This window comes from Myodes glareolus, chromosome 6 (assembly GCF_982192425.1).
Source record: "Myodes glareolus chromosome 6, mMyoGla1.1, whole genome shotgun sequence".
Classification (NCBI taxonomy): domain Eukaryota; kingdom Metazoa; phylum Chordata; class Mammalia; order Rodentia; family Cricetidae; genus Myodes; species Myodes glareolus.
In genome coordinates, this window is record NC_142031.1 from 19,574,333 (window position 1) to 19,596,706 (window position 22,374).

Sequence of the window (22,374 nt, forward strand, 5' to 3'; positions counted from 1 at the left end):
TCGCTCCCTCTTTATGGCCTCAATTCTAGTGACATATTAATTAGTATTGCCTAATCTCAAGCTAGGCCTGTCTGCCCCTGCCCCCGAGGCCTGCTCCTCTGTGACTTCTGAAGTCCTTCAGTGTGTGTCCAGGAGATAGTCATTTTTTTATGTGTATCAGGGTTTGCCTGCATGAATGCCCATGAACCCCATGTGTGCCCAGTGCCTGTGGGGGCGGGGCAGAAGAGGGGGTTAGAATTTGAATTACAGACCATTGAGTGGTGCTGGGACATAAACCCAGGTCCTCTGGAAGAGCAACCAGAGCTCTCAACAGCCGAGCCATCCCTCCAGCTCCTCCCAAGGAGTCTTTAAATAAATAAATAAATACATAAGTTTTGAGGCAACTTATCTCTAAGTCTCTATGTAGCCCTGGCTACCTGGAACTCTCTGTGTAGACCAGGCTGGCCTCCAACTCATAGATCCTGACTCTGCCTCCTGAGTGCTGGGATTAAAGCTGTATGCCACCATACCCAGATTTTTCTTAAATATTGCATTTATTTATTGTGGGGGCATGCCAAGTGTGTGCACACAGAGGTCAAAGCATACTTGTGAGAGCAGTTCCCTGCTTTCACTGTGTGGGCTCGGGGATCAGGTCATCTGCCTTAGCCGCAAGCCCTACCTCATCAGCCTTACCTGCTGAGCCGTCTTGCCAGCCTAGGTATCCAGGAGGTACTAACGGACCAGCAGGGCTGAGGCCATTGGGTTCAAGGACGGTCAAGTTCACCTCATCAGTCCTTTCTCCCTGGATCACTGCCTCCGCTTTGGGCCTTTGGAGTCTTGGGCAGACGTTTTCCATTGAACAGGATGCCTGTTTACAACACTCTGTTTTCATTCTCTCTGCTCTTTTACTGTCCAGCTGGGTAACACTATGGACTCCTTCATTCCTCACAAAACTCTGGGGTGGGTGAGCAGGTGGGTGCCATCTCCAGCTCCTCCTCACCCTCCTCCAGAGCACTCTCCTCCCACACCGGTGTCATTGGCTTGTTTATTTTCATTGGTTTCCTCTCGTGAAGTATCGGCTTCAGCAGAGATGTCAACTCCTTTGTCCAACACTGACCCTTAGCAGGCCCTCAGTGACAGTTAATGAATGAATGAATGAATGAATGAATGGTGGAAGAGGACACTAAAGCCCAGAGAGGCTGGGAAAGCTGGCAGATGTCACACAGCGTGCCAGTAGAGAAGCTGCCGAGTTGCATCTCTTCTCTGTCTTCTCTTTTCCGACTCGGGGTCCCAAGTGGTACCCAGATTCAGCAGTCTGAATGGCTTTGTATGAACTAACTGCAGCCAGAAAGAGCTCTTAGAATTCTCTAGATGTAGCCACAGGTCCTCAGGGTGAGGGGGGCCCCCTTGACAGATGGCTGGAGGCTAATCTTCATTTATAGCTTCTCGTTCTCATTGTGGGGACAGAAAATGTTCCTTTGAATTAACTTGCAAATCGCTTGTGCAGACTCCCACAGTGTAGCAGAGACAATGAGGAGGCTGTTGTGGGCTCGCCTGGGCTAGTTGGAATGGTGATGAAAAGCAATCTCACCTGCAGGGAGAGTCCAAGACACCACACAATCTCCCTGCCAATCATCCATGAGAAGCCAGAGGCCCAGAGAGATCACATGGTTCGTTGGGGCACCATCCTTTGGCTGCTTACCCTTCACCTGGGTCAGAGGAAGGACTCTGCGAGCCTTGTAACCTAAAGCTGACACCTAGGACCCAGTGACGGTGTAAGGAGTTACCTCCTAACCTCCACAGGTGTGCTGTAACACGCACATGCCCAGATTCACACGCTCACACATGCTCACACACGCTCACACATGCTCACACACACACAAATAACAGTAATAAATTATTATTATTAAGAGATTTTGTTTATTAGAGCTATTCATTTTGCTTTTGTGTGAGTGTTTTCCTGCATGTTTGTATGTACACCATGTGCATGCCTGGTGCTCACAGAGGTCAGAAGAGAGCATCAGATCCCCTGGAACTGGAGTTATAGATGGTTATGAACCACCATGTGGGTGCTGGGAATCGAACCGGGGTCCTCTGCAAGAGCACATGCTCTTAACTTCTAAGCTGTCTCTCCAACCTTAAATAATTAGGAAAGAAGGAGAGAGAGAGAGGGAGGGAGGGAGGGAGGGAAAGAGGGAGGGAGGGAGGGAGATAGGGAGAGAGGGAGGGAGGGAAAGATGGAAGGAGGGAGGAAGGGAGGGGAAAGAAAAAAGAGAAAGAAAGAAAGAAAGAAAGAAAGAAAGAAAGAAAGAAAGAAAGAAAGAAAGAAAGAAAGGAAGAACCACAGCCTGAGTTTTTCTGCCTCTGCTGTTACCTCATTTGCTGCAAGGTGAATAATTGATTTTGAAAGAGCATCCACGCTTCCTGGTACCAGATTAATCAGTGTACACGTGGGTGTCTCTGGCTCTGACCGTGCCGTCTCCCCACTGAGACTACATTTTAATCCTTCATGACCTGGGCTGGTTTCCCCAGCAACCATCTCCAAAGCCATAAACAGCAGACCAAGGCTTGGAGAGAAGAAAGACTGGGCAACCCTGACTTGAGATAAAAACCTCAGTGCTGGGCTGGAGATGTGACTCAGTGGGGAGCACGCTTGCCTGGTGTGCACAAAGTCCTGGGTTCCATCCCCAGCACCAAACAGGCCAGGTAAGTTCAAGGCCAGTGTTCAGAGGGGCTTCACTGAGCTGTCTTCTGTTAGCAGGACAAGAAAGAAGCCTGGTGAATTTGGGGACTTTCCACTGAAAAGGGGCATCTTTCCCCCTTCTCTCTTCTTTCTCCTCCTTCTTTTTGTTTCTTCAGGGTTTTTTGTTTTGTTTTGAGACAAGGTTTCACTATGTAGCCCAGGCTGGCCTAAAACTCACTATACAGCCAAACAGTCTGGGTTTTGTTTCTCCCTTGCCTCAGCCTCCAGCTCTGGTGTCATAGTCATCAACCACCGTGCCCAATACTGGAGCTTTTGTTTTTGTTTGTTTGTTTGTTTGTTTGTTTTTGAGACAGGCTCTCCCTATGCACCAGCCTTGCCTGGAACTCATAATGTAAACAAGGCTGGCCTTAAACTCAGAGATCCTGGCTGGAGCCAGGAGCAAGCACCAGAACCAAGAGCCGGAACCAAGAGGGCCTGATCCGGATCTGCTTCTCTTTTTAAAAGAGAAATATACCACGCCCCAGTGGGCTGGTATTTCAGCAGCTATTGGCTGACGGAGCGGAAGTCGCTCCCCGCTGCACTGTGGGCTCGTATTTCAGCGACTATTGGTTGAGGCAGCGGAAGTTACTCCCACAACACCTCCCCCTTTTGTTTAAGTAAGAGAGTTCTAAGCCTACTACGAAATTATATACAGTAAGTACAAACCTACACAATTATATACAATAAATACAAATATCCTATTCTAACTAGCTTAAGTCTTGTATAAGAAATAACTTGGCCACGTCATGAAAAGAAAGTAACTACGTTTATATAATCTTCAATCCCATCAAAGATCTGAGAAGGGAAATAATGTTACCTGAGTAATTAGGAAGTGCAATCAAACTTCCAGAACATGTAACAAATCACATAGACAACTGGCTACCTGGGCAAACACCCAAAATCACGTTTGCAGCGTTGAAGCAACCAACTTTGGCTAAGGCCTAACGTAACTGACATACCATTTTCAAAGGCAAGGAACTTTTCAAAACTATCTTATCCTGTCTTGGCAGGATATGACAGTCCTGTTTTATCCATTTACGGATACTCTGTAACTGAGGTATGGGCATTTCTTTACCCAAAGGCCAGTTCTGCCAAGAAGAAAGGCTCCAGGTGGAGCGTTTTTGGTGCTCAACATTCTCTCGGGAATAGATCAGTGTTGCCAGGAGCGATTGTGTCTCCCTACCACAGAACTCTGAGTTAGATTAAAGGCCATTTTCTACAGCTCTTTGAAGAGGTTGAAGATTATCTATCTATACTGAATATAATGTCTATGTATCTAAAGAACCTGATTAGTCTAATTATAAATGACAAACTTAGATGACTATTGATCTATATTATTCTCAATATCTATCTAACTTAAAGACTGAAATAGTAAACAACTGTGCAATAAATGGGGACAATATGACCTCCAAATATAAACAATGTGCAAGTATACATTGCAATATGGTAAATATATATATCAATACATAAACAATATATAAGTATCTTAATCAGTGGTAGAAGTATACAATGCAATATGGTAAAATATACATATATCAATACAATATATATATGTCAATACATAAAAATGTTTTAAACAGAGGTAGAAGCATGCATGCATAAAATAGTCAACATAATTTAAGTTTGTATCAATATATAAGAATCAATACCAATATATTTGTCTAAAAACAATAACTCACAAGTACAAAGCTATTATCCCACAATCCAATTATCCCTCTTTTTTTTTTTTTTTGGATTCCTGCGCTTATAAAATTCCTCCCCCAACCCTCAACCCTATACTAATTATAGCCAACCCCTAAATGATGTCCCTAAACCCAAGGACAAACTTTACTGGGAGAGGGGACGTCGTTCTCTAGAATTACTTCCAGCTGTCATGGGGGTGACGTTCTTTCTGGGGGATCCTGTGAAAGCAAAATGATGGTTAAATTTCAAGATCAATGTCTTTTAGAATTGCAAATAGTCTCTGAGTATTTTGTGGAGGACTGGCCAGAATGTTGTACAAGATGTGCATCATTTCAGCTAACCACGTTGGAATCGTCTTGTGCAGCTGGTACTCAAAACAGGTCTTGTAGTAGCGCTATCAGTACCATGATGTCATATCAACCAGGTGGATGGCTTTGTCGCCATCAAGTATTTCTACACAGCATACATACAAGTCACAGGCTTGTTTCCCAGCTCTCCCGTGCAGACTCTGGGTATGTCCCCAGGGAAGACTAGAGAAGTCCTCAAAAGCCTCCTAGCTTGGCCAGAAGGAGGGCCAAGATTCTGATAGTGTGGCTCAGTAGTGAACCCCTCCTAATGTGCACAAGGCGTTGGGATTCTTGTCTCTGAAGCCTCCAAAGCTGAGGACACAAATTGGTGTGTCCGTGACCAGGCCACCACAGGGCCTTTTTGGAATGGCACCAGTCCTGCCTTCCTTCAGCTAAGCCCCAGCCCTTAGCACTCCCCTTCACCCTCTCACCCACACTGCTTTCCAGCTGGGCTCTCTCCATCCCATCCACCGTCCCCAGTGACCACCTGAGAACACGGACCAGACTAGCTGTGACCTTCCTCCTCACCTTCTCCTGGCTTTCTACCATCCTTAGAGGAAAATCGGAACTCCTCCTCCTGAGACCTCTGGTCTCAGCATCCCCCTCCCGGCCTCCACTTGGGGAAGCTCACTGCTTAGGGACTTTGCACACACAGGATCCAGCCCCCTTGTCCTTCCAGTCCTGGCTGGCTCCCCTGTGCCCCCACAGATGGTGCTTGCCTGTCCCTTGCTTGGGTTGTGTCTTAGTTAGAGTCACTATTGCTGTGAAGAGACACCATGACCACGGCAACTCCCATAAAGGAAAACATGGGGGCAGGCTTACAGTTCAGGGGTTCAGTTCATTATTGTCATGGCGACTGGCATGCAGGCAGACATGGTGCTGTGAAGGAGTTGAGAGTTCTACATCTTAATTCTCAGGCAACAGAAGGAGCCTGTAACACTGGGCATAGCTTGAGCCACATTACCTCAAAGCCTACCCCCACATGCAGTGGCACACTTCAGACCACACCTACTCCAACAAGGTCACACTTCTCAATAGTGCCACTCCCTATGGCCAAGCGTTCAAACCCAGGAGTCCGTGGCGACCACACCACCACAGACTGCCTCCCTTTTGTAGAATCATACAGACACCACCCCCACCACACCTCACTGGAGGTGCGCTCCACAAGCAGCGTGGGGCTTCCATGGTGATGCCCCGTCTCTCAAAGAGTCTAACCCAAAGTGAACATTCACGGGGCTTTCATGCAGGAGCAATAGGTGATAAAGGATACCTTGGGTTGTCTACATTTGTGTTGGCGAGGAGGATGGCTCTAAGGGCTGGCCCTGGTTATGGATAAAGCTGGTGAGAGAGAGGGCCCACCCCCACATGCCTTCATATCGGAATGGGAGAACTTGTTCTGGCGTAGCGTGACTTGGCGGCTAGGATGAGGGGAGAAAAGGCTAGATGGGATGGAAGACAGGAGGACTGACAAACTGATCTCGTGGAGGGGACTGCCTGCCGCAGACGCGCTGAGGCCCCTTTGTGTGTGTGGCCTTCTCCCTGGCTCCTATGAATAAATATGATGGTCCCCAGCCCGTCCCTTGAAGCATCTCGTTTCTAGTCCTCGTCATGGTAGCTCTGAGCTGAGGACACGATAGCTGCTCCTGTCTTGGAATTCGTGAGCCATGGATCAGAATCTGAACCCAAGACCATCTCACTGCTGAGCACTTGTCCCATGCCCAGTACCAGGAGAGCTTCGGGAAGCATCCTATTCTAATTCCTTGGGACTGGAACTCAGAGCCAGGCGTGTCCTCTATATCCTCCTCCATTTATGCCTGCCCTCCCCTTGCAAAGCCTTCTGGAGCAGACTGGCTGGTGTCTTCAGGGAAGCAGTGAATTATGGTATTGTCCATCTTGATCAGCATAGATCCAAACACCAGGCTGGGCACCCAGGAAGGACGTTAGCTGGGGTGTGAGCATCTCCAAGGCACTTCGTCCAGATCCAGTCACCCCCTGTATATGACCAAAAACTACTCCTGGCCTGTCACTTACCTGCTGGGTGACTTGAGGCTTACCCCCCCCCCTCAATTTCCCTGTTTACTCAAGGAACCCTTCTTTTAAATCTGCTTGAGAGCCCACTATGTGCCCGGAATAAAGTTCAGGGCTCCCAGCAGACCGTGAGGAATGAGACAGTCTGATTGAAGGTGGAGATTTGCTGTTCCTTATTTTTGTTGGGGGAGACATTCTTTTTTTTTAAGTTTGTGTGTGCATGTATGTTCATGTGTGGGAGTGAATGTGCATGCGTGTGCACACATGGACTTCAGGTGTCTCCCTTATCTTTTCCCATTTTGTTTTTTATTGTTTCATGATTTCATACTTTGGCCATGCCTCCTCCTTACCCCTTCTCATCCCCTTCCCTCTCCCACGCTCTCCCTTCCTTGCCTTCCGCTTTTATAAACAAGCACATTCCATATGGCTGCTTGGGTCATGGGTTATTTACCCGAGCATGGGTAACTTCCCAGTGCCTACCCCACTCCTCCACCGGCAGCCATTAGTTGCCTTTCACCTCAGTTTTTGAGACAGAATCTCTCACTGAACCTGGGGCTCACCAGTTCGTCTAGAGTGGATGGTCAGCAAGCCTCGGGAACCTCTTGTTTTTGCTTCCCCAGGCCTCACATTATCAAGAGGCAGTCAGCTTTATTTTATTTGAATACATATTTTATTTTAAATTGTGTGGGGGGGGGTGTTTGCGAGCACGCGAAGAGTGGGTGTGTGCGCTTGAGGGCAGGTGCCTGCAGATACTGGAGTTACAAGCAGTTGTGAACTGCCTGATGTGGGTGCTCAGAACCGAGCTCCTATGAAGCCCACCCTTTCTGCCCCTCAAGCTGACTTTTAGACTGGATACTGGGAATTTCAACTCAGGGTCCTCATGTCTGCTAGATGGCACTCTACCCACTGAGCCATCTTCTTTTCTGAGACAGTATCTCACTCCTGGGTTGAAAGACTAGACTCTAAACACACGCAGGAGAAATTTCTGTCACTTGACAACTGTGAGTTCTCTGGTCCGTGCGTCCCGCAGTCGGCCTACATCCCCACTCCATCAACTCGCCTCATCCGACTCCCAGGGGCGGGTCTCGATCTGCTCGGGGGCGGGGGAGTCCCTTCCTCCTCTTTTGCCTTCTCGGGAGTCCTACCTGGAAGAAGTGACTGCGGGGGTGCCAGACCTAAAGTCCCCTCCAGTGGCTGGTCGAGAGGGCGGCACGTGGACACCGCGGGGCGGCGCCGGAGCGCAGAGCGGGCGGGGGTCACCTGCTGGGCGGGGCTGGACGGGACGGGACCCGGAGGCCACGGCGGCCGGCGGCCACCGAGCACTAGAAGCCGGCCGGCAGGAGGTGGAGCGGGCGTGCCAAGCAGGTAGGAGTGCGGGGCGCGGAACGCTGGGGTGCGGGAGGACAGCGTGCAAGGGCTCAGGCCTGCAGGAGATAGCTCTCGGGGTCGCCCGGGGCGGGGGTTCCCAGCCTGGTGCACCTTGACGGGAACGAGTAGCCGAAAGATCAGCAAAATCTCCAGTACCTGCAGACCCTAGTGCACTGAGGTGTCCCGGGAGCAGGCCGAGAAGCACCCCGAAGCAAGCTGCATTTGGGGTAACATCTCAGGCATGCGGAAAGCTGGTGGTTTCCTTGTCCCCTCCCGCGAAGCCACCGGGAGTGACCACGACTCCTGGGGAAAAGTCTTGGAGAGGTAGGAGGAGCGTTGAGTTCGCCTAGTCTATGAACTGGGTAGGTATCGAGGAGAGCGCGCCCCCTCCGAGGCCCCAGGAGCTCTGCAATCCAAGGAGACCATAGGGGCCCAGGCTTCTAGCAAAGTCAATAAGCAAGACGTTGAACAAGCCGCTCCTTGATAGGGGGAGGTTCCAGTTCTGGGTTCTTTAAGGTGGAAAGAGATACCTGTGGTTCCTGCCTCTAAAAAGGCTGAACTGGGAACTAAGGAAGCCCTGGGGTGTGGGAGGAATATTCTTCTTGCAAGAGAGGTTGAGGGATTTGAGGAGTTGCAAAAGGAGCAGAGAAGCCTGAGTGGTCCCAGTCAGAGTCCCCCTGTCTTCCCCGCCTGGCGCCGTAGCCCTTTCTTTTCTGTGCAATTCTGTTTTCTTGTACCTAAGTGGAACATCTTTGACAAATTAAGTCATGGTTTTACGTAAGCTATTAATTTCTGTCAGGCTGGTTCACCACTGTCTCACCAGCTCCCGGAGGGTGCCGAGTATCTAGTAAAGTTCCGAAGGGTAGCTGCATGGGGCAGAGCCGCGCACCTCCTGGTGTGTGTGGTGAGCAGGCCCTGGTGAGCCGGACTTGAAGATAGGATCGCTTGGTCTCTGTGGTGGCCGTGGTTGCCTAATTCCTTCACCGTCATTGTTGGGCTTCCATCGCTCTGAGCTGACTGAAACTGTTGTAAGAAGCAAAGATCTGAAGTGGAGAATTGATATGGGGGGGGGCCTCGGGTACCCACAGGAGCCGGAAGACACTGCCCCCCAAAAACATAAGTTCAGTGTGTACACAGATTTTTCTTTGGGCCACCAGCTCACAAAAAACTACATGGAGACATTAATTATGAAAGCTCAGCGTGTAGCTTAGGCTTGTCCCATTAGTTCTTATAACTGAACCCATTTCCATTAATCTACACGCTGCCACATGGTTCGTGGCTTTTACCTTGCCTCCTGCAGTTCCTGCTTCCTCTCCATCTCCTCTGGTGTCTCCTCTCCTCTCTCTGCTCTCCTGCCTAGCTTCTTCCTGCCTAGCTATTGGCCATTCAGCTCTTTATTAAACCAATCAGAAGCCTTGGCAAAGACACATCTTCACAATTTACAAAAAGATTATTCCACATTTCCCCTTTTGTCTAAATTGAAAAAAAAGAAAGGTTTTAACTCTAACACAGTAAAACTGTATACAATAATAACAATTATTAGATAAGAATTGCATTCACAATGTCCAGTCCATTTGTACTTGGCAAATTCAGAGAAAATGCTCCGTTATCTATCCTATCTTGCTGAATCCAAAGTTTTGTACCTAATTTACTGCCTGCAGTCAAGGCAAGGACAGCTTCTTGCCCAAATGTCTAATCTTACAATGAAAGGAAAGTCCATATGGAGGTTCTTCAGTGCCCATTATCCTTTTATGAAATAAATTGGTAATGACAGGGGCAGACATGTCTCATTGTCATGAAAAAAGACTTAGGTTATTAAACATATTAAATGCCATAATTCTGTAGGTCTTTGATTTTTGAAGTCCTTCTATCTAACTACATCTGTTTAACCTTGAAAGCATACCTAATGTGACTACAAGTTTGATTATTATAGATGACTAACTACTAACCTGTATTTCTTAATTATGCATTGCATTTTTTAATGCTCTGCATAAGCACAATACCCCAAATAAGAGTAGAAACATGTATGCTCTATAACAAAAATAACTTTAAATCTGTATCAGTATGCCAAAATCCATACCAATGTAAAATTACTTGAGGTTAAGAGTTGCCTTTTTATCCTATATGCCTATGTCCCCCTTAAATGGTGACAAACATCCATTACCCACTAAGTGACCGAAAATAACCCATTTCATCTCTTGGGAAGGTGGGCATTGTGTTCTCTAGACTGCGTCCTGCTGTCTGTGGGCAAAGGGAACCTGAGAAATTGAGATAATGATCAAGTCCTGGGAGAACCAGTCATAACGTTTGCTGTCCAGTCTCTGTGCAATAGGAAAGCACAGGCTATCTGCAGTCCGGGCTGGACTAGTCTGGGGCTGGACCATCCCAGCTAGGAACTTTGAAGCTGTTCTGGATGCAGAACTCGCAGGACACTGCAGCAGAGGCATGTGGGAGGCTGGATCATCTGGCCACCCATTTTTATTGGTGTCTGGTCCCCTTGCTCTGAAAACACACAGGATTTCAACGGTAACATACATACCTGCATTAACACAAGTATGGACTCTGAGTTGAACACAGGCCAGCCAAAGATGATCTCTGTGTGTGTGTGTGTGTTGTTTGAGCAGGTACACTATATGTCACCTGTCTAATAGTTTTTCTAGGTTTATCTCTTTATGCCTGTAGTCAAGATTTTCAGGGGGTCTCCCCCTATCAAATCTGATCCCTATTAACCTTGAAGGATTCCACAGCCTTTCATTTCCTGTGAAAACAAAAGCGTAACCTCTTCCCTAATGAAATACATTTTCTGACTTCCGTTTTAAAGTTAAGGCATCCCTACATATCTAGGCTGGTATAGTTCAGCAGTTCCTCTTACGACCCCATGTCTCTCCACAGCTGTTGTTTATTCAGCAGCAAGAAAAGTATTCAAAGTTAGCACAGTGCCATACAGGATCCAGACTCTGTGTATTTTCCATCTTTACATGGCTTGTTCTTTTTATGTTACTTTATTCTTTCTTTATTATTTTTAAATTATCTTTTTCTCTGACTGTCTATACCCCTTTTGGTTTTCTTTCTTAAGCCTATGCACATTTTTAAACACACTGAAATCTGAGAGTTTTTTTTCCCATTTGGACCTGTGTTTACTGAGCATCTGCAGTGTTCTCTGACTACAGGAGAAAAATCTTAAACTGCCAGGTCAGCTGCCCTGGGGCTCAGCTTAGCACATGGTGCTGGTGGCTGGCTCCAGCCTGCAGGCAATGGCTGGAAGCTGCACCTCTGGACACAGAGCACCACCCCACCCAAGAAACCCTATGTCTAGGAAGTCACATCTGGCTCCTTGTCCAGAACTTTTCTTAGCTTTCTCAGGCCCTATGTTTGGGTATTTGAGCCCCCATATGTTGGACGCCATATGTAGACAGATTTTTCTTTGAGTCACCAGCTCACACAAAAATAGCATGGAGACTTATTTTTAATTATAAACATTCAGTCTTACCTTAGGCTCATTTCTTGCTAGTTCTTTTTTTAAAAATATTTATTTACTATGTATGCAATATTCTGTCTGCATGTGTGCCTGTAGGACAGAAGAAGGCACCAGATCCCATTACAGATGGTTGTGAGCCACCATGTGGTTGCTGGGAATTGAACTCAGGACCTTTAGGAAGAGCAGCCAGTGCTCTTAACCTCTGAGCCATCTCTCCAGCCCCCCTTGCTAGTTCTTATAACTTAACCTGTTTCTCTTCATCTATGTTTTGCTTCAGGGCTGTTTACCCCTCTTTCCTTCGGTATATCTTACTTTCACTGCTTCTAGTGTCTGGCTCACTGACAGCTGCCTGGCTTCTGGCCTCAGGCGTGCTCCTCTCTTTCTCTCTAGTTCCTGCTGATCCTTCTTTTCCTAGATTTCTCCTCTTTATTCTCTCTGCCTGCCACCCTCCATCCCTCTCCCTGCCTAGCTGTTGGTCATTCAGCTCTTTTTAAAACCAATCAAAAGGCACTTTGGCAAAGACACATCTTCACAATGTGCAAAAAGATTATTCCACAATATCAATGCCTCTCATAGTACTTTCCTAGTTGGTTGGAATCTTTTACTTGGATCTTGACAGCTGTGATAGTCCATATGTGTCCTTTTAGTACTAGGAGGTTGAGGGAGAAGGCTTACCACAAGTTCAAGGCCAGCCTCGGCTAGATGGCGAAATAATCTTGAAGATAAAAGAAAGAAAGAGAGGGGGGAGGAGGGAGGGGGAGAGAAAGAGAGAGAAGAAAGAAAGAAGGAAGGAAGGAAGGAAGGAAGGAAGGAAGGAAGGAAAGAAGGAAGGAAGGAAGGAAGGAAAGTAGCCAGGTAAGGCCAATGAGATAGCTCAGCAGGGGAAAACACCCGCAGCCTGACCTCCTGACTTTGACCCCGGGATCCACGTGGTGGAAGAAGAGAACTAGCTCCTGAAAATTGTCCTCTGACTTGCATACATGCACCACCGTGTGAGCACACGGACACAAAATGACAAATAAAATGGTAAGTTTTGCTGTGCATAATGGCTCACCCCTTTAATCCCAGCACTCAGGAGGCAGAGGCAGGCAAATCTCTGTGAGTTCAAGGCCAGTCTGGTCTACAGAGAGAGTTCCAGGACAGCCAGGACTACACAGAGAAACCCGGTCTCAAAAATAAATAAACAAAATCCCACGTATGTCTCACTGTGGTATCTAAGTGAACAGGGAGGGAGGAAGCAAGGATGTTGCCCCCCTCACTTGCTGTCACTCCCCCCCCCCGCCCCAACCTTGCACCACCCCCCACCCCCCCACCCCCCCCCACCCCCCACCCCCGCTCACTATTACCACCCCGCAGCCCTGCAGGCGACACACCGGTGCTGTCGAACCTGCACTCTTGCCTTTGACTTGAAGGTTCAGGCAGAACAGTGAACTCTTCACTCTCCGGTCCCACCCCCTCCAGCTTAGGTCACCCCTCTCACCGGACCCTCTCCCCTGCACCAGTGGCTCTTCTCAGACAAGAGCTGCACAGAAGCATGTTCAAGGGAGGCCAGGACATGAAGTAACTGCTGCCCCAAGAGCTGAGAGAACAAAAGTAGATTTTGATGACCTCCCTGCCACACTGCCCTGGGGCTGGGGGGCAGGTGTTAGAACTGAGGAAGGAAGGCAGGAGAATCAAGAGTTCAAGGTCATCTTTTGCTACATTGCAAGTTCAAGGCCATCCTGGGATCAGTAATGTCTTGTCTCTAAAACAGAAAAACAAAAACCTGTTTTTGCTGCACACTTAGGGCTCCTGCATCCAGCTGGCAGAAATGGCATGTGAGGTTTCCTAGCTGGCTTCCCCTTCTCCCTCTCTGCCTCCAGCAGCTTCCTTATTCCCATCTTCCTGAATACTGCCCCGTGGTGCCTCAGCATCTGGACTCTGTCTTCACTTTAAGATCCGGTAGGATAGACTCTTTGTGCCTTGTCCTGAGATGAATTCCTGATCCACACTGGCACTAGGTAGGCCGAAGGAGGCAGGAAGTCAGGGAAGAGACAGAGCTGAGTCAATTGACTGTAGTGGGGCTCCATGCTCCCCCACCCACTGCAGCACAGGCAAGGACAGAGGCTGGCTGCAGAGCAACAGGGCCAGATGTTCTCATGTGGTCTGAAGTTCTCGGGTAACTTGGCCACAGCTTGGTCTGGGGATGGAAAAGAGAGTGTGTGTGTTTCTGAAACAGAAGGTTTATTCTACAGCAGGACTGGGGCCTCCTATCAGGATCAGGCAGGCTGGAGCTGATGGGGCCCTAAGCCAGGGTCCCCGTGGGAGCAGAGTGAGTGGCATACACATGATCACAGTTCCTTGGGGAAAGGTGGAGGCCCTAGAAACCCATCTGGTCATGTGGCAGAACTGAGGAGAGGGAAGCCAGCAGGGACCACACCCCACGCTGTGTCCTTGCATCCACCTCTGGCTCAAACCTTTGGCCTCTGATATCCACAGTAATCACTTACTGATATCCGTGTCCCCTTTGGAGGACCTGGTGTTGGGGTTTGCTGTGACAACTTTCAGGGCACACTGCCTCAGGATTTTAAAGTTCCTCCCACCACTGAGCATGGTGAACCGTTTTCACCCAGAGCTTCTTTAGGAGGAGGCCAGTCCATTCAGTCCTCCCAAACTTTCTGGAAGTCACACATCAGTTCTCTTTCGCAGATTCCTGTGTGTTCTTTCCTACCGCCAGCCTCAGTGTCCGGTGTTCAGGAGACATCAGCAGTGATGATCTGAGCACCCAGTGGGCCAGCATTTGCTTCCTCGGTTCCTCTAAAGCCTCAGACACTCAGGCCAGGCAGTGGTGGCACACACTTTTAATCCCAGCACTAGAGAGGAATATAAGGCAGGAGTCGAGTGCAGCCTCTAACTTCAGTTTGAGGATTCGTAGAGACAGGGTCTTGCCCTTTCGGTCTGAAGATTTGGTCTCTCTAGTGGTTGGCTGCTTTGCTTTTCTGATCTTCAGGCAAGCTTTATTTATTAAAACACAAATAAAATATCACTATAAGGCCCAATCTCTGTTTGTCTGTCTGTCTGTCTGTCTGTCTGTCTGTCTGTCTGTCTCTATCTATCTATCTATCTATCTATCTATCTATCTATCTATCTATCTATCTATCTCCCTGCTGCTGCCTGTAGCTACTGCTCCAACACCATGCCGGCCAGCATGCCGCCATGTTCCCCAACCAGGATGGTCATGGACTCACCCTCTGAAACTGTAAGCAAGCCCCCAATGAAATGCTAAAAGTTGCCTTGGCCATGGTGTCTGCTCGTGAGACAGGACAGTATCTAGAGCAGGAACATTCTACCCAGATCTCAACAGCAGCTGAGAAGTATGGCCTCTGTGAAAGCCAAGTCCCTGAGAAGATGGGCAGCATGTCCTCACACAGGGGAGGGAAGGTGTGGGCGTGGTGGTGCCCATCTGCCCTCCCAATATTGGGAGGTGGAGTCAGGAAAATCAGAAGTCCAAGGTCAAGGCCAGCCTTGGCTAGGTTACAACCTGTCTAAAAAAGAAGGGAAAAAAGAAAAAAGAAAGAAACCCAAAGAAGACATTAACAAGGAAATCACTAAGAAAATAATGGTGGTTTAATATTCCAAAATGATGGGAGAGCATATGAGCACGGACTAAAAGGACACAGAGCATCAACAGTGAAATAAGGGAAGTCCTCAACACGGACATCACTGTGAAGCTGAGATTGAAAACGTGACAGACAAGCTGGAGAGATGGCTCAGTGGCCAAGAGCATTGGCTACTCTTCCAGAGGACCTGGGGTTTAGTTCCCAGCGCCCACAGGACAACTCACAACTGCTATAACTCCAGTTCCAGGGGATCCAGTATCCTCTTCTGACCTCCACGGGCACCAGCCATGCAGGTGGTACATAGACATGTGTGCAGATGAAATACACACACACATTATTTTTAAAAAGCGAAAGGCTAAGAATAAAGTGGAGAGCAGCAGCTGGCTATTCTGATAAAGGGAGTGGATGGAGGTGGCCACGTCCTCAGAAGAGAAAGAAAAGGGCTGGGTCTATCCCGAGCCCTAAAGCCAGCCAAACTGGCCTCTAAACATGAGCTCACTATAAAAGCATTCCGAGGCAAATCAATAAAGCCTCGGAAGGTGGAGCCCACAGAGACTATTAGGGAGGAAATAGTTAACCACGAAAAGAAACAAACGCCAATGATGATGCTGCAGTGTGGAGAGCCAGGGCAGGGGTGGCTTTCGCACATTAGGGAGGAGGGTGTTTAATTCGGTTTGAGACAGGGTCCTCCTGTCTCTGCCTCCAGGGTGCTGGTTACAGGTGTGTGCCACCATGCCTGAACTGAGTGGGGCTAGGCAGGCACGCTGCCAACTGAGCTGCACACAGATGTAGTAGCACTGCACTTGTACTTTAATAAATAAAGCTTGCCTGGGGGTCGGGAAAGCAAAACGGCCACACTGGTCAGTCTTACAGACCAGCCAGCAATGACATACACCTTTAATCCCAGTAGCCACAATGGCATGCACCTTTAATCCCAGTAGCCACACTAGTTGTCATAGAAACTGGGTGGTGCATACCTTTAATCCCAGCACTAGAGAGGATTATAAAATGGGAGGAAACAGCTTTCAGACACAGTCTTGTTCTGGGATTCCCGGAGGCAGGGTTGTCATTTCAGACGGAGTCAGTGGCTGGTTCTTCTGCTTTTCTGATCTTCCTGTTGAACTCCAATTTCTCTCTCTGAGTTTTTATTAATCGTGCATCACACAGATCTTTAGTTTTGAGACAGAGTCTCACAACACAGCCCATGGTGACCTTGAACTTGAGGTCTTCTTGCAATCAGGGGCTCTTTTAAAGATTGGAGTGTCAGGGTGCTCCAGGATCACTGAGAGGGTACCAACCTGGGAGCCTAGCAGCCTAACCCATCAAGCGGTAATGACAGGCTGCAGGAACTGTTAAGCCCAGGGCATGCTATGGCTGCATTCCATCCAGGGACGCCAAAGCTGTTCTTTGCCAATACTGAGCCTGGCTGCTACCTCACCAGGGTCACCAAAGCACTTGCCTGTCTTTGTTTTTGTTTCCTTTCCTGTGTTTTTTTTTTTTTTTTTTTTTTTTTTTTTTTTTTTTTAGATAGTGTCTCACTTAGCCCAGACTGGCTACTTAGCCAAGAATGACCTTGACTTTGTAATCCTCCTGTCTCTGCCTCCTGAATATGGTAGGCTTTCTTTTGGCCATCAACCAGCTCTCAAATCATAACATAGAGACTTAGAAGTTATGAATGCTCGGCCTTTTATACTTGTCCCACTAGCTCTTTTGTAAAAAACAATTTATTTAATTTTGTGCACATTGGTGTGACTGTGTCTGATTCCCTGGAACTGAGTTATAGACAGTTGTGACCTGCCGTGTGGGTACTGGGAATGTTTGAACCCGGTCCATCTGGAAAGGAAGCCAGTGCTCTTAACCGCTGAGCCATCTCACCAGTCCCATCCCAGTAGTTCTTATAACATGTTTCTCTTCATCTATGTTCTGTCTCGGGCTTTTCTTTCTTTCATTCTGTATGTCCTACTCTGTGTCTGTCTGTCTGGTAACTGCCTGGCTGACCCCGCAAATCTTCCTCTTTTTCTCCCTCATGCTCCCCTTATTACTTTTCAAGCCTAGATTCCTCTTCCTCCTTATTCTCTCCACCCGACAGCCCTGCCTAGCCCTCTATTGCCTCGGTAGGGGCCGTTTGGCTTCTTATTAGACCAATCAGGTACCTTAGGGAGGCAAAGCAACACGTCTTTACAGCATTAAACAAATGCAGCATGGGCGAAAGTAGCACACCTTTACACAGTTAAATCAGTATTCTGAAACATAAACAAATGTAGCACACCTTTACACAGTTAAATCAGTATTCTGAAACATAAACAAATGTAGCACACCTTTACACAGTTAAATCAGTATTCTGAAACATAAACAAATGTAGCACACCTTTACACAGTTAAATCAGTATTCTGAAACATAAACAAATGTAGCACACCTTTACACAGTTAAATCAGTATTCTGAAACAAACAAATGTAGCACATCCTTGCCTAGGTAAACAAATACTCCACAACACCTGAGTGCTGGGATAACACGCACACACCACCATACATCCTTCATTGCCTGGAACGCACCAATTAGGCTAGGCTGGCTGACCAGGTGAGGCCCAGAGCGTCTCCTGTCTCCACTTCCCCAGCACTGGGACTAAGGCCAGCGTCATACATGGCTCTTTTGTTGGTTTGTTTTATTTTTTGAGACAGGGTTTCTCTGTGTAGCCCTGGCTGTCCTGGAACTCGCTCTGTAGACCAGGCTGTCTTTAAACTCATAGAAACCCACCTGCCTCTACCTCCTGAGAGCTGGCAATAAAGGTATGCACCACCACTGCACATGCATGGTCTTTACATGGGTTCTAGGGTGTGAAGTCAAGCAAACACTTCACTGGTTAGCTTCCCAGTGCAGAATGCAGGTTTCCTTTGTTGGATAAGTTAGTTGCTTGACAATCTCATACTTATATTTAATACATTCTGGCTGGTCTTTCTTGCCCCCCATCTCTTTCCCATCCCTTCTTATCTTTCTCTGTCTCATCTCTCTCCCACCCCTTTCAACCTGCCCTCCTCCCTGTCTGTCCCTTTCCCAGATTCCTTACTTTTGGTTTTGGTGTGTGTGACCCACTTAGTTGAACTGGTGCCGTCTGTGTGACTGCTGAATTGGGACTACCCACGGAGTCCCCTTTTGATGTTGTTGTTCGTAATGTTTTATTACATTTATTTATTTTGGAGGGGTCCATATGCCATGGCACACATGTGGGGAGTTGATTCTCTCCTTCCATCTGGTGGGTTCTGGGGGTTGGACTCAGGTTGTCAGGATTGTAGGTAAGTGTCTGTATTGACTGGACCATCTTTCCAGGTTTGAGGCAAGACCTCAAACTCACTATATAGCTGAGGCTGGCTTTGAACTTCTGATCCTCCTGTCTCCAATCCACAAGTGCTAGGATTAAGATCATGTATCACCACACCCTGTTGGGGACTGCCGACCACCAGACCCTGAATTTCCTGTAAACAACTTGTTTTCCTCTGCTCTGAGCAGGCTGCAGCTGCTCTGAGCACCAGACCCTGATAGCAGAGGAGTGGGTTCTGATGAGTCTGCAGCTGAAAGATCCCGAGAGCTGGGGCGTGGCCAGAGCCCTAAATAAGCTGCCCCTGAACACAATAAAGTGGGCATTCTTGTATCAAGGATGACCCGTGTCCCCATCTATGTGTCTTTATGTGTTTGAATCTCCAAGTCCCTTGCCCAAGGCTCGCGTGCCACGACACCCAGGTCCAGTTCCTGTTTTATGTTTTGCTGTTGGTTTTTTGAGACAGGGTTTCTCGGTGTAACAGTCCTGACTGTCCTGGAACTTGCTTTATAGGCCAGGCAGGCCTGGAACTCACAGAGATCCTCCTGTTTCTGCCTCCCAAGTGCTGGAATTGAAGATCCGTCCTACTACAGCCAGTGTAATTGCCCTTGTTTGAGTCCAGGAAAAAGCTCAGGGTCTGAAGTTGTGAGGTTCCTCGTCTGCATCAAGGTGACAGAGGCAGCGCTGGCTCTCGCCTGACCTCGGACACTCACCTTTGCCCCCTGCAGGTCCCGCTGTGTGCGTCCACAAGGCTCAGCTCTTTAGGCAGCCTGCACACCTGCAGGCTTCTCCTCCTTTGCTCTTTCCAGGACCTTCCACAAGGCAGCTCCAGGCTGGGTGCTGTAAGGTAGTGATGACTGAGGCAGGTTTGTTCTCTGAGAATAAGGACAACAGGGCAGACAGAGCTGGCATGCCCGTATGCCAACTGCTGCAAGAGGGGACTCGGGAGGGGTGAAGACCAGTCTCTGGGGAGACTGGCTCCTAACTAGAGTGAGAGTCTAGGACTTCTTCATCCCTGTGACTGAGCCACTAGGGTCAGTACACCTGGCTAGGTGACTTAAGAGGTAAGACTGCCAGGCCTGGTGTCCAGCTAAGGCTAAGTCATTGCCCCTAGTTATTAAGAGTTATCGCTGAAGAGAAGGCACAAGCCAACCGATGGTAATGGAGGGGTTTAAGGAGGTTATAGCCCAGGAGACATAGCTAGACCAGAATTCGAACCCAGGACCAATTCCAAAGCTGTCCTTCTCACCACACACCAGGCTATGGAGGACAGAACACAGGATAATCAGGAACTGGGCAACACCCTGCTGGGAAAACCAAGTGTCCTAAAAGACTCCATCTGTGGCGTGGGTGGTGATGGGTGGGTGGAGGGGCAGGAAAGGGGCGGGGCCCGACGTGCCCTTGGGACTGTGATTCTCAGTCCAGCTGAATCTCCTCGTGGTCACACGGCCATGGGACTTGTCTGTGTCCTTCCAGGTGGGTTGGGCAACTCAGAATTTGGTCCTCCCTCTCCAGCTGCTGTGTTTGCTCAGAAGCTGGGCCTGGGGCCAGGGAGAAGAGGATACCTGGAGAAATTCAATTATGTGACTCCGAGTTGGCAGCAGGAAGGAAGGAGGACATTCAATTAAATTATTCTCTTTTTTCTTAGTCTTGTACATATTTAAACCTGGATAGCTTGGCCTCCCTTCTTCCTTTACCTTAGAGTCCAAGCTGTTTTTGTGTGTGTGTGTGTGAGGATGGGGTGCACATGGTACATGCATATGGAGGTCAGAACAACCGGCCTTGGGTGTTAGTCCTCAGATTCCTTCCACCATCTGTCTGAGGCACGGTCTCTAATTGGCCTGAAACTTCACCACATAGGCAAACAGCAAATCCTAGCTGGCCTAGGTGTTTCCAGGGCTCCACCTATCTCTACTACCCAACTCCCCATCTCCAAAATGACATACATGCTCTGCCACGCCCGGCCTTTCTCCTGGGTTCTCATGTTTTTGAGGCAAGTGCTTGACTGAGCAACACCCACAGCTCTCATTTGTCTTGATTGGAAAGCAAGCTGGGAGTGTGGAGACCTTCCAACAGGTTGGGGAAGGAGGGGAGTCTGTTCATTGTAGTTTCTGATGGCTAGAGGTTTTTTTTACCCCCCCCCCCAAAAAAGTCACTTTCCTCAGACAACAAGCCCACAATGTCTCAGCTACTGCCCTGTTGCTGTGATAAAACACCCTGATTAAAAATAAAAACAAGCTGGGTAGTGGTGGCGCACACCTTTAATCCCAGCACTACTGAGGCAGAGGCAGGCAGGTCTCTGTGAATTCAAGGCCAGCCTGGTCTACAAGAGCTGGTTCCAGGACAGGCTCCAAAGCTACAGAGGAAACCCTGTCTCGAAAAACAAACAAATAAATGAAAATAAAAAATAAAAACACAAAAGCAGCTTTAGGAGAAATAGTCTATTGTGGCTCACAGTTGAAGGTTGCGGGTCATCGCGATGTGGAAGTCACAGAAGTCACGGAGGAGGACTTTGAGGAGGCTGGTCACATTGCATCCAGTCAGGAAGCAGAAACTGACAAATCCTGGTGCTACCCTCTCCTTTCGTACAGTCCAGGATTCCAGCCCAGACAGTCCCCTTCCCCCTCCTGAGTGTTCAGTCCTCCGGACCCCAGTCACCATTCCCACAGGCGAGCCCCGCCCAGTGGCTCTTCCTCTCTCTGCCGGACAAAACAGCGCTTGCTCGGTCAGCAGAAGAGCTGGGTATCATCTGGAAGAGGATGTAAGCCCCTAAGGGAAACCTCGGGCCCAGGGCCTCCTACCTCCCGCCCCTTCATCCTCTGGTGACTGAGTGTCTCCCTCATAAGCACTCAAAGGTCCCTGAATGGACAGAGTCCCGTCCCCAGCTCTGCAGCTCTATGGTTTGCGGTGAACAGATGTGGCTCTGGCTTTCTTGGTAAGGAAATGAAGTCCCCGTGAGTCTGTTTAGCAACAGCCCCTCTTGGCCAAGGTTCCCCCACACTTGGGGCCAGCCAGGGACACACAGTTCCCAGAAACATGCAGTGACAGGTACTTCCCCTGCTCAACACCCTGGCACAACCAGGACATCAACCCAACCTCTCCTGGGCCCAGAACGCTTGTCCAGAGCTCTGCACAACTCCGACAGTCTTCCACATTGCCTCCAGTACGCTGAGGGAACCGGTGGGGGCGTTGGGAAGCAGAAGGCAGGGTCTATGTCCTGCTCTGATACCTGTGAACAGGATGAGTCACTCAGCCTTTCTGAGCCTAAGTTTTTTGGGGGTGGAAGAGTGGAAAGGGGTGTGACGGGGCTTCAGACGGACTTGAATGGGAGGCCTCGCGCACGGAGGTCGGCACCAAGAAGCTGAAAGGAGCAGCTAATGCTGAGTGCTCACCCCGTCGCCCCAGTTCTTGATGGCCTAATATACACCTAGACCCTGGGCGCACCTGGATGTCCCCCCTCCATATCTGAGATTACAGGTACCCCATCAGCCTCTAGGATGTCTGCAGCCTCGGGAACAAACAGAATATGTACCATACAGAAGGAGGACAGTGTCACCAACCAGGGCCCCAAGCTCAGCTCTGCCCAGAGTGAGGAAGCTCGGAGGACATGGGGTCCAGCAGAAGGTGGACAGACAGACTGGCACCTAGAGAATCCTGAACCTGTGTGGGGGCCACCTGGCACAGTGGGGAGGCCCACGATATTTTGAGGCCCTTCAATGAGATTTTAAAATCAGGGATGGGGAACAGCAAGCATGGTGGCTCACACCTGATATCCCAGCACTTCGGAGGCTGGGGCCGGGGGCTTGTGAATTTCAGGCCCAACTTTACAAAACAA

The 22,374-nt window shown here is 48.8% G+C and overlaps 1 protein-coding gene across 2 annotated transcripts in view; it reads left to right on the forward strand.

Annotated features, from left to right (window-relative positions):
- Positions 1 to 8,063: 8,063 nt before the first annotated feature.
- Positions 8,064 to 22,374, forward strand: part of Ncmap (non-compact myelin associated protein) — a 33,031-nt gene continuing 18,720 nt past the window's right edge. For both annotated transcript variants that reach the window (XM_087907024.1, XM_087907025.1), the window contains exon 1: positions 8,064 to 8,145. The gene's annotated coding sequence lies outside the window, so the exon portion shown is untranslated. The remainder of the gene's footprint in view (positions 8,146 to 22,374) is intronic.